The sequence below is a fragment of the Cibotium barometz genome, chromosome 26, assembly GCF_041138505.1.
Source record: "Cibotium barometz isolate CiBa-2024 chromosome 26, ASM4113850v1, whole genome shotgun sequence".
Taxonomy (NCBI): Eukaryota; Viridiplantae; Streptophyta; class Polypodiopsida; order Cyatheales; family Cibotiaceae; genus Cibotium; species Cibotium barometz.
Window position 1 is genome coordinate 5,411,654 of NC_141071.1, and position 11,497 is coordinate 5,423,150.

The window sequence follows — 11,497 nt, forward strand, 5'->3', positions numbered from 1 at the left end:
CTCCCCCTCCATCTGACCTTAGGCACTTGACATATTTTCCTGTTTGCTTTTCAACCAAAAACCTGAAATTCTGAAAGTGAGTGAAAACCTCACTCTTCTCCTTCATGAAATATACCCACACTTTCCTTGTGTGGTCATCAATGAAAGTGACATAGTACCTGCAGCCTCCCATAGACACGGTCTTCGTAGGACCCCATACATCTGAATGCACAACATCTAGTGCATTTCTGCTCACATATCTGTTACGTGGAAACACATGCTTTGTTTGCTTCCCAAATTGGCATGCTTCACATATTTTCTGCATACCTTCCACTTTAAATTTTGGCAGCCCTGTCACAATTCCTTTTGTCTGCATAGACTTCAATCTCTGCACATTTACATGTCCAATTCTTTTATGCCATATGTCTGTGTCTGCAACAACTCCTGAACCATTTGCAAACATCGCAGCACTCATTTCAGGCATGTCTACATCCAACGTAAACATTCTGCCCACTCTGTTGCCTTTTGCAACCAACCTGCACTTGTCTTTGAAATCTTCAACATAACACCCATCAGGGTTAAACCGAACCTGCAACCCCTGCTCAATCATCTGGCCAACTGAAACCAGATTCTTTGTTATGTTCGGTACATGAAGTACATCTGCAAGGTACTTCACTTTGCCATCCTGCATAGATAATGGCACATCTCCAATGTGGGCAATTGGATGAGCAGTGTCATCCCCTGTTTCCACAAAACCTGGTCTTTCCGGGTTCTTCATGTCCTTGAACCACTCCCCATGACTTGTCATGTGGTTCGAAGCGCCTGAATCCACATACCATACATTATCTTTTTGTGCTGCATCAACATTTTCAGACATGGCATTCACAACATGCTGCATAACAAACAACCTTTCATTATCCTCATTATTTCTGCTTGAGGATGCATAGTTGTTTTGCTGCACTTTCCCATTTTGCATGTCAGCCTGCTTCTTATAACATTCTGACTGCACATGTCCTGGCTTACCACAATAGTAGCATTCACGTGCATCATTATATTGCCTTTGCCAATTTCCACGGCCTCTTTGACTCCCCCTGCCTCTGTATTTTCCTCTTCCACCTGCGTGTTGTTGTTGTTGTTGTTGATTCTGGGACTGTTGTTGCTGCTGCTGCTGCTGACCATAATTCTGATTACCTGTTCGGCCACCTCCTTGACCGCGTCCACGGCCTCCTCTACCTCGTCCTCTTCCTGAACTCGTGTAGAAGGCCTGTTGCTCTGAACTGCTTTTACTTTGTGAAGACTGTTGGTCTTCACCCAAGCTCTTCTCTTCGATAATCAGCATAGACACCAAATCTGTAAAATTGGGAATGTTTTCCCGAGTCTGAATGGACGTCTTGAACGCCTTGTATTGTGGCCCGAGACCACGTAGACAGACTTCCACCTTGTCATCATCATCTACTGAAACACCAATAGATGCAAGGGATTCCACAATACCCTTTATCTTCAGCGCATAGTCATTCACAGACATGCTCTTTTTCTCCACAGTATGAAGTTCATTCTTCAACTGTATCTTACGAGCCTTGGTATTTGTTTCATAAAGCTTTACCAAGGTGTCCCACGCCTCCTTGGGGGACTTGGCATCCTGAATGTGCCCAATCATGGTGTCCTGTATACTAATGGAAAGCCAATACATAACCTTCCTGGCTCCTTGGTTCCAGTCTTTAAACTCTTTTACATCTGCAGCAGTCGGATTTATATCCGGTATCTCCGGTGCCTCTTCATGCTCACCTTCTATGTAGTCCCAATAGCCTTTTCCCATCAGGAAATTAGTCAACCTGAACCTCCAAGCGTGGAAGTTATTCTTGTCCAGCTTCTCAGCCACAATCTGTGTTATGCCATCATTAGACATCTTGCCAAACACACAACTTTACCAGAAACTGCACTCTGGTTTTTCTGCACAAATGCTGTATTTTCTGCACAGCGGTACTGCAGTACTCTCAAATGTCACAACCAGTGACTTCAATGCGCATACATACACCCAATGGCAACTGTAGACCTCTTTGCAGCACCCACAGTGTCTGCACAGTCAATCTGTCTTCCTGCAGTTCTTAAAACAGAGTTCTGCAGAGAATCGATGACTTACCCGCAGTGCTCGAAATCGCCTGCTTTCTGAAAAACGGAGGTCCAGACGCGCCCGAAACGCGTTTTCGGCCCGAAAAGTGAAGTCCAAAGGACTGTATAGTTGCCCTAGAGCTTCACTCCCGCGAAGAAAGCTCCTCAATCGGATATCGTTTGCCGGTGCCTCCCGTAGAGCTCCCGACAAGGGTGTAGTCACCAACACAATAGGGAAGAGTAGTTGAAGCTCTTACCCTCGTACCGCTTCCTGTGGTTCTCTTGCTTGCAGCTCAGCCCTTAGCACGAACCAGGCTCTGATACCATGAAAAGATGCAGGGGGGAAGAGAGCTTGAGCTCTTGCAAGCACACACACACACTCACAAAACCCTAATAGAGAACACACAAGGTGAGAGGCTGAAAATCTTCTTCTTCTCTACTCAACACACCATATACAAGAATAAGAGTACACACAATATGAAAGGTACTCAACCAAATACATACACGGGTTCTCTATAATGTGAACCCGACTAAATGAGCTGGCGCTATAACTATGCCAGTCTCTAGAGTGGCTGTCACACAGCCTGTCATCCCACTGGCCGCATATCACCCAAGATCTCACCAACTATGCCAGTGGTGTAAGTGCGGGGCCTATCCCCCAGGCGGGTCATCAGTGTCCACCGCCTCACTAGAGCTCGATATCTCAACATTGTTTAGCTGAGATCTCTACAAAAATTTTATTAACAAACAAGAAAAGAAAAGAAAGGAATAAAATTTGTTATTGGTGCCAATCACCGATAAGGGAAAAAACCCAATGGGAGAAAAGTGCCCTGGCTTTTTGATCTTATTGTGGAGTCACTGAGCTTACCCTTGCGCTGGTGGTGGATCCGTGTCCACGTCTGCTGGAAAGATGGTATCAATTTCCTCAGGATGCAGGGACAACCCCTCACAAAAACCGGCCTCTGGAGAAGGTGGTAGAGGAAGGAGTGCTTCCTCGCTAAAATATGGCATTGGTTCTATGGGAAGGTTCAGCAGACAATTTCGATTTTGGAATTGCGCAATATAGGTACTCATATTGATCCAATATTGACATGTTGAGGCTTGGGGAAGGAGGGCTTGCAAGATAGGTGGTTGCAAGTCATTTAAGCATGTATCCCTCCATAGTTGTGCTTGAACCTCCTCAGGTAATCTACGTTGATTTGGTCCTCTCTCTGGTATTCTCACATTAAGAAGATTATGGCGTTGGGGTGTAATTCCCACAATTTGTTTCATTAAGCCCGTACCATATCGTCTAAAGTAAGAGCGGCATATCCAACAAATATGTGAAACTTCTCCTAATACGAGTCGTGCACACTCTTGACAATGTGGAAATGGGTGATGCTGTTGATAGAATAACGTGACAAAGTGATGCCCACAGCAATTTTCACCTAAAGGAGCATAGAAGTACCTAGAATGAGTTTGAAATGGAGGAGGATTATAACCCCCGCGATGATCAGGTCGAGTACTATCAGGGTCAATGCATGGTGGACATGTATCTCGCCAAATATCCATCAGGAGTTATCTGGACGTAGAACAATGAAATTTAGAAACACTCATATCCATCATTAAAATTCTAATCAAAAACAAGATTATCTCAAAAAGAACACATCTTCTAATGGCATAAGGAACCACATTATGCAAACACTGATCTACCAAAGAGCTTCAATTGTAATGTTAATGCCTTATCTTTGGTTTTGGGTATGTCCTTCTTAGGTGGGAATTTTAGCAATTGTCTTGGAATTTGAGCAAGATAAGAGGATTTAGGCATTGAAGTGCTAGAATCTATGCTCAAATGAGACTCATTTGGACTTGTCTTAGGTACACAAGTTGATAGTGGAATTGTGTAACAAGGAGAAATTGGGACAACTTGTGTTTCAATACATGTTTTAGGAAGATCAACACAAGTAGATTTCACTACAAGAATGGTCTATACATAGCGACCCTCATATAAATATGAAGAAAATGGCGGGGGTCGCTTTCGTGGATGCTTATGCGACCTTTAAATTAAAGTTGTTTATGCCACCATTGTAGCGACCCTTGCAAACTGAAAATGAGTGGTTTATGCATCGAACTTGCGATGCATAAGCCACCTTTTTTTTGGGTCCTTTATGCATCGCGAATTTTGGCAAAAACTAAAATGTGTTCATTTTCTTCGCCCGTTTCGCGTGCACTGTAGCAGCTTCAAACTTTGATTCCACGCTCACGGCGATGCGCAGTTCGTCTCTCAATCCAAGCTCACGCGGCCAGGTAAGGTTTGTGTTGGTGGGGTATCTATTTCACCAAAGGGAAAGGCACAGTGTTCGGGAGTGTAGGCGCACTGCGCTTTGTCGGACGCTCTCCCACTTGAGAGTGGGTGCGTCTGTGTGTGTGTGTGAGAGAGAGAGAGAGAGAGAGCGAGAGAGTGTGCGAGCGCGCGCGTGTGGCTACGTAATTAGAGACAACGCGCCCTCCCTACGCACTCTCTCATACAAGCAATGTCACAGCCCGGTCGTGTGCTGATATTTGGCGCTACTGGTTACATTGGCAAGCACATCGCCCAGGCGAGCTTGGATGCTGGGCACCCTACGTTTCTCTTCGTCCGCTCGGAAGGTCATGACGCCCACAGTGCCTTGCGCAGCGCCATTGGTCTTGCGAGCTGCGAACAAGAGCACATGGTCTGCAGGGATGGCCCCAGGAAGGCCGGCATCGGAGGTGCCGGACACGAAGTGCACGCGAGGTGTGCTCCACTCATCCTTGGAGTTGTTATGCAGCCCAATTGCGATCTTGCGGTCCACACTCGTAGTGCCCAACAAGGCGGTAAGCAGGTTTATTGAGAAGTCGGCGCCAGCAATCACAGCAGCAGCAGCAGTAGCCATTGTTCTAAGGTGGCAGTTTCAACTTTCAAGCAAGCAACTGCAGGCGAAGATCGTAAGCAAGTAGTTAGTTAGTGATATATAGTGTGAGTGAACTGGACAGTATTCACAAGGCCTAGCTCTTGATGTCCCTCAAGAGATCCGGTGCTACCTTCTTGAAGGTAAAAAAAAACCCCAACTGCACCGTCCCTCACTCTTGAATCAAAGTTGTGAGCAGTGCAATACTTGAAATTACTTATTTGAAATAAAGTAAATGTTCCAATGATTATTCCATTCCTTTGAGACTAATTTCTGTGCTTCAGTACCTAATTGCAGGGCAGCGTAGAAGATCATAGCAGCCTGGTAGATGCAGTGAAGCAAGTAGACATTGTGATATCAGCCATGGGTGAACACAAACTTCTAGATCAACTGAAGCTGATAGAGGCCATGAAAGAAGCTGGGAACATCGAGGTAAAATCAGCAGCTGCAGGACTTAATGATGAGAGTTAGGATGACTAATTTATCATGAGCTAGATAGCGACGAGGAATAGGTAGATGACTGATAGAAAGCAGACGGTGATAATCATGATTGGATTTGTTTATTGCAATCAGCAGTGACATGATGAATGCAGCAGGCATGCTTAATTAATTGGGCATCAAGGTTAATTCAGAAGCATTGCATGCGTGTTAATGGTGGGTGTAGAGGTTTTTGCCTTCGGAGTATGGGATGGATCCGGACCATCTGGTGGACTGTTCGTCGCCGGCGGGTGATTTGTTTGCGGAAAAGAGACAAGTCCGGTGAGCTGTGGAGAAGGCGGGGATCCCTTACACCTACGTCTCGGCCAACTACTTTGCCGGCTACTTCTTGGCTGGCCTTGCTCAATATGGCCGGTTCTTGCCACCCACGGACAGCGTGGTCATCTACGGTGATGGCAATCAAAAAGGTCAAATCCTACGTATAACATTTTTGCCATATTTTTTTCGAAGGTTTACACCTTAGATTATGAATTAATTTCGAGATAATTTGAGGCTTTGCAGTAATCTGGGTGAGAGAGGAGGATGCTGCAGCTTATGTGATCAAAACTGTAGAGGATCCTCGTGTAGTAAACACGACTGTCTACATTCGCCCAGCAGCAAACGTCCTTTCTCAAAACGAGGTGGTGCCATTTGGGAAGAGCAGTCAGGAACAGCACTACAAAAGACCCACATTCTTGAGTCTACATGGCTTAAGGACATGCATGGTAAGCATACATTCTCTCTTCATGATATAGATTTATATGAATTTTCTAAATCTGTGATGCATCTCTACATCTCTACATTATCTTAAGGAAGGGTTTCACAAAGCTGCCATGTGGCAAGAATTCGGAGGTTTGGGAAGGGGAAGAGGAGGTTTGGGTACGTGCGAAGCACGGGTTCCCAACTAGTATTTACGATAAGGTCTTGTTCTCTCTCCTTCCTTCACAAAATAGACAGAGCAAGGGAAACCTATATTCTTGAGTTACGATAAGTGATAGCTTCTAATAACCTTTAGTTATGTTAATGTTTGAGCATGCAAAAGATAATAAATATTAGATGAAGTACTCATAATAACCTTCCTTTGGTTTAGTCCGACAAAGATTATGATTTTAGTGAAATAATATTCATAATAACTTTCCTTATAGAGAGAAACTTAGTGGAGAGATGTTGTAACTAGTTGCAAAATGCATTAACATTAAACTTTCCTTATAGAGAGAAACTTAGTGGAGAGAAGTTGTAACTAGTTGCAAAATGCATTAACATTAAACGGGGTATGTGGGTATGCATTTAAACAAATTTAGTTGCCTTGATTTCTTGGACTTAAAAAAACATACCGATGAACATAGTATCTACCTCTACATGGTAGGGGCCTACCTCTACATGGTAGGGCAAAGACACAAATCCTCTCTCTCTCTCTCTCTCTCTCTCTCTCTATATATATATATATATATATATATATATATATATATATAACCACAAAGACAAACATAATACATTGTGTACCCCCCCAACCTAGGTCTTTCTCTCTTAGGATAGATAGGGGATAGATTGACCTTGGGATAGGCATTTTGTGATTACATGGGTTTAGTAATTGAATCATGGAAAGCTAGTTAAACATCCCACTTATAAGGCTAGAAATAAGTCCTAAGGGTGCGTGTAACTATGTGATGATTTTTAATTGTGTGGTTTGGATCTCATCTAGTAGATGAAGTGGTGATTTGTGAACGTGTTAGGGAAAACATCAAGTGTTCATTTGTGGACAAGGTGGCTGATGGTCTCAAGGACTTCTAAATTTTTACTGGATTTGTGTATACCCCAAATCCATTTGTCTATGATAAGCTCTCAGTTTTGAGTTTCTTATGTTTATTATTTGTGCAAATTTCTTATTGCTTTTGATGTATGAGCATTTTCACTATTTTGAGCTTTATGGTTGGAGTGAATAGAACTTTGCTAACATGAAGCTTCTCATGTTTATGGTTTTCCTATATGCTTATGTGTGTGCTAGTTTGGTGCTCAAAGGATGAAGGTTGAATTTATCAAGTCTTTCAAAGTGTAAATTGGAGTACACTTTGCATTTTAAAGAAAAACAAGAGATGCCACAACTTGTTATAGTAATGACCATGTAAATTAAATCCCACCATTGATTCATCAAGTCTCCACATGGATATTTGATTTGATGGAATTAGGAGAAAATCCCTTCAATTTGTTGAGAAGAGAGGCCTAAACATTGGTGGGTTGGGATAAAGAAGAGAAAAAAAATGCAATTGAAGGGATTTCTTACTTCAGATGTAGGGAGAGTAGTCTCCACATGGATATTTGTGTGTTAATTTGATGGAATTAGGAGAAAATCCCTTCAATTTGTTGAGAAGAGAGTCTTAAACATTGGTGGGTTGGGATAAAGAAGAGAAAAAAGATGCAATTGAAGGGATTCCTTACTTTAGATGTAGGAGACCACTCATGGGTGACACTAGTACGGCCAGTAGCCTTTGGGGAGACCACTCATGGGTGACACTAGTACGGCCAGTAGCCTTTGGGGAGGGCTCTTCGAGGGATCCTATTCCCGGAGGTGGCGGCACACCCCAACCCGTGCATACGCTGTTGGTGCAGATGCAGGTGCAGCAGACGCTGGGCCCCAGTGTTTTGACACAGGCCGAGGGCACTCCCTTGGCACAGAGGCACCGCCGTTCGAGGTATGCATTAATCTACTCCGTGTCTAGGTGTAATTTTCATGAAACCATCCAAAATGAATCTTAAAAATTATATGTGTTTTTTGTGCAGTAGTAGTAGTAGTCAGCCATCACCATCACCAGTCTCTTCACCATGTGTGCCTCCTTCTGCACCTCCACCTGCCACCTCGGAGCTTCGCATGCTATCGGGCACGATGCCCACCATTAGCATTCAGGTGGATCAGAGTGGGCGAGTGCAGTATGTAGACGGTGGGGCACTTTTCCGTCGCCGCTTGAGAGAGCTCGTGCACACATACATGCCCAAGATACACATCCACTGGTGGTAAGTCCAATTCTTTCATGTATTTTTTAAAATCTCTGTATACATTGATATCAAATGATAAATCTAGCTAAAGTGACTTTTTTTTTTCAAATTATAGGGATCAAGATGATAATGACAAAAAATATGTGTTGGCAATCCTCGCGTAGGAGTTTGGCGTTGGTTGGGACGAGACCGCTGTATTGCATGAGATGCAAACGCTTCTAAAGCATCGACGGAACAATGCACGGTACAATTATTTGCTTTGCTATGTTATTCAAGTCTACTTCTTTCTTTGAGTAATATGGTTGAATTATTGTTAAATTAAATAAAGAAAGTTTGGAACGTCAAACACCTGAAACGTTCTCTAGAAAGTTCACATACTCTCGCACTTACACACACACAAATCAGCCCACCAATTCTTCTTTTTGTGCATAGCTCTTCCTCGCCATCTGAGGAAAAGGGCAGCTTTACTGGTCAAAAAGGCCAGCTTCTTCTGCCAGAAGCGAGTTCTTTCTGGCATAAAGCAGGTATAAAGGGTATGAGCAGTTTTATACCCTCTCTCCCCTACTTGTCTTGGAAACCTCTCAAGTCCAGCCTTGCTAACTAGATGCTTGCACACCCTAACTAGATGTTGCTAATTTGCCACCTCAGCTCTTGATGCCACATCAGCATCGTGAGTTACATCATCAGCCACGTCAGCTGCTCATTGCGCATTAGCTTCACGATCAGCTGCTCATTGCGCATTAGCTTCACGATCAGCTCTTTTCACAACACTTTTGCCTGTAAGACAAAACACACACACGCATAGTACATGGACTCATGACTATAGAACACGAGCCTAAGGGGAATCGAACCCCTAAGTAGCAGCATAAGGCCACTCTAAGACCAAGAGGCTCCCCCTACCACTCTAAGACCAAGAGGCTCCCCCTACCACCCCACCCTATAGTTAGTATCATGTACAATCAAAACAAGCAATGAAAAAAAAGGATATCGAGATAGAAACACATTACCATTTTCTTTTGAATTGATGAGCCAAGCTGTTTATGAACAATTGGAAACTATGCCTTGCCAAAGATATCAATCTCTAAGAACACCTCATCATTGTCAGCCATAGCCTCTTGAAGTTCCATCTCTGTTAGGCATACGCCGAGTCCATCAGGGAGTGGAGCATTGTTCGAGGTGGATTTTGAGATTTGCTCAATGATGTCAGCCTCTAGTAGATCTTCTCCTAGATCATCCGATAAATCTTTACCCAGATCATCCCCTTCATCATCCGTTGAGGGTGGTGTGACATTTGTTTGTGAAATCAAATCTGCTTCTCTAATGCGAAGAATTGTATCTCCTTGCCCATGTGATATAGAGGTCATTGTTGTGTCTGGTGTATTGTCGGGCTTTGTAGAGGTCATTGTTGTGTGTGGTGTATTTTCACGCTCAATAGAAAAGGTGGTATCAAACAATCTTCGGCTTCTAGGGTTCACATGAACAATTTGCCAACATGGATTGCCAGTTGGATTTTTGTAAAAGAAAGCTTGTTGTGCATGCATCGGGAAGAGATAGGGCTCTTTGGTTGCTCGTAGGAGCTTCGATGAGTCAACGGACCAGAAGCCGCTTTGTTCGTGCCTCAAGGTGGCCCTTTTTCCTTTGTACTCTGCTCGAAACCAACGCACCTTCAAAATTACCTGCAATATTATAATGTATATAAACTTGTTACTCAAAGATGCTGAATATTTCAATCAATTGGTTTGCATAATATTTTGAAACGAATCATGCGTACCTGTTTCATAACACGATAGTTAATTTTGTATATGCCCTCCAGATCCCCTACGTAGCCGAGCTCATCCTCAATCAAATTTGTGTCACAAGCACTTGCACGAGAGAGTTGATGAAAGGAAGCAACGATGCAAGAGTCCTGAGTAACACGAAGATCATCAATCCTCTTGATGCGGAGATGCTGACCACACACACACATGTTGCTGTGAGCTGGGACCTAAAACCACATGGGAACCACATGAACATGTATGGTTAGAATCCAGAAAATCATGTAGTATTATTCAAATTAAAATATAACATTGGAGTAACTTACCATGGTGTCGCATCCTAGGCTAAGCTCAAACTCTTCTCGTGAGATTTCAAACCCCTACCCTTGCATCTCTCTGATATATGTATTCAACCATTCTAGGCTCATCGTTGGAGGTGCACTCCGACCCTTTTTGGATGCCCTACTTCTCCTGTTTCTCTCTTTGCATTCTTTGTCATGCTTGTCAATCCATTTTTGCATGCAATCTGAGTTATACACCACAAAAGTACTAAGCGCTTCCCTCTCCTTAGCACTTATCTTTAGTGGGACCCCTTGGCCACATAACATCTATGTGGTTTCGTTGTCTGATTGTTCTTCTCTCCAACCAGGAGGAGCTTTGTTATCCATGCATACACGCCCACTTGCGATGTGCAAAGATTCTTGGCGGCACTTCAGGAAAGAGATTCGCTTGAGAGTGACATGGCCTCAACAGAAGGTACACAAAGTTAATTCACTCAATGCATATGATAGGTACTTCTCGAATAGCATTAATTATATATTCATATAAAAGTGCATTTAATTTGCAGGAGGCAGCACAGGCTCGTGTCCAGTCAGGGCACACCTCTCGGCTTGGCCGGATGGGCTCTAGTGGCTTTCGAGCACTCTTTGTAAGTGCACAAATTTTTTGTTCGACTATCTATAGCTATTTGTATATACATATATATATATATATATGTATCCATGTATCTATGATCTCATATGCATTCAATTCACTTCTTACTTATATATATGCAATGTTTAAATGACAGAGAAAGGATTATGGTCGAGCACCATCTGCAGACGAGATACGGAGAGCCACAATTTACGGCTACAGAGCGCTACAGAAGGAGATGCCGACACCCGATGCTTTTGTAAGTAATTCTATCAAATATTATTTTATGCCAATCAAGATCTGCATGTGTTATATGTTATGTGGTTTTTTTTATACTCAAATAGCTAATAGACATTTTTAATTGCA

The 11,497-nt window shown here is 43.2% G+C and overlaps 1 pseudogene; it reads left to right on the plus strand.

Moving 5' to 3' along the window:
* The first annotated feature begins 4,520 nt into the window (after positions 1 to 4,520).
* Positions 4,521 to 7,893, plus strand: LOC147623597 (bifunctional pinoresinol-lariciresinol reductase 2-like; annotated as a pseudogene).
* Positions 7,894 to 11,497: the final 3,604 nt, after the last annotated feature.